Genomic DNA, 1164 nt, shown 5'->3' on the forward strand with positions numbered 1-1164 from the left:
TGTGCAACATTTCTTTAAAATAAATAATCAATCTTTATGGTGCTTCACAAGTTTTCAAAGTGTTCTCACATTTTTTCCATACAGTTCGCATGACCATCCTATGAGGTCAGCACAGATGTAGAATCTGAAATGAGATGATTATGGTAACATTGTCGGTTGGTGGCAAAGTTAAGACCTGAACTCAAATTTTCTCCCTCCATTCTACATTGGAAAAAACAAGACTCCCTGTGTTAAAGATAGGCACCTGACCTCCGGCTGCTGGAGTTAGACTGCAATGTGAAAAGAATATGGTGAGGGGGTTTCAGACTCCATGACAGATTCTGAGAAGTTCAAAGATAACTTGGCTATGGGCATGTGCTACGTGCAGGATGGGGGCACCTAGAGTCCCTGACATGACCCCAAAACACTCATTTGGAAACCCTGGAGTGAATCAGAATAAGACAATTAAGAAAGGGTCACAGAGACTTTCACATTACATGAAGCAAGGTTTGTAGCATGAAGGTTTATGTCCAGGTAAGTGCAAAAACATGATTGACAGAGTGTAGGTAAGGAAATTCCATTCTTGGACAATTATGAACATAAGCCATAAAATCAAAAGTTCAGAAAAAGAGAGCTGTAGAGTCATCCTATAACAAATGAAATGGAAACGGAAATTTCAAATGCAAAGAATTTGACCACTCAATTCTGCCTTGAAAAGCATGCATGACTCCCACAAGCATCAAGCAAAATTATGAAACTGCTTCCATGGAAAGAAAGCAATCACACAGCCTTTCTTTCAGTTATAATTATAGTTTCAGTTATAGCTATTCCTCACACTGAGACCTGCACCAAGGATGTTTTATCTTCCCTGAGCACACACTTACTAGATGGAGGATAGATTGGACTACCAGAAATGGGTGGGAGCAGAAGAAAAAGTAAGAGGAAAACAGGACAGTAAAAAATTGTCACACCCCATTCCCAAATTTTAAAAGCAACATATGCATGTCTGACCTAACAACTGCCACAGGGGGGAAAAGTGAAGCACAAATTCAACAGAAAAAAAGAGAAACAGTTCTACACATTTTTGATTTCTAGTTTTCTGGCTTACTCCTTGGCTGTACCAACTGATTTTGTCATAAAGTAAATGAAGGATAAAAGAGAGCCACAGGGAGAAAAACTTTTTGT

This window comes from Panthera leo, chromosome D3 (genome assembly GCF_018350215.1).
Source record: "Panthera leo isolate Ple1 chromosome D3, P.leo_Ple1_pat1.1, whole genome shotgun sequence".
Taxonomy (NCBI): domain Eukaryota; kingdom Metazoa; phylum Chordata; class Mammalia; order Carnivora; family Felidae; genus Panthera; species Panthera leo.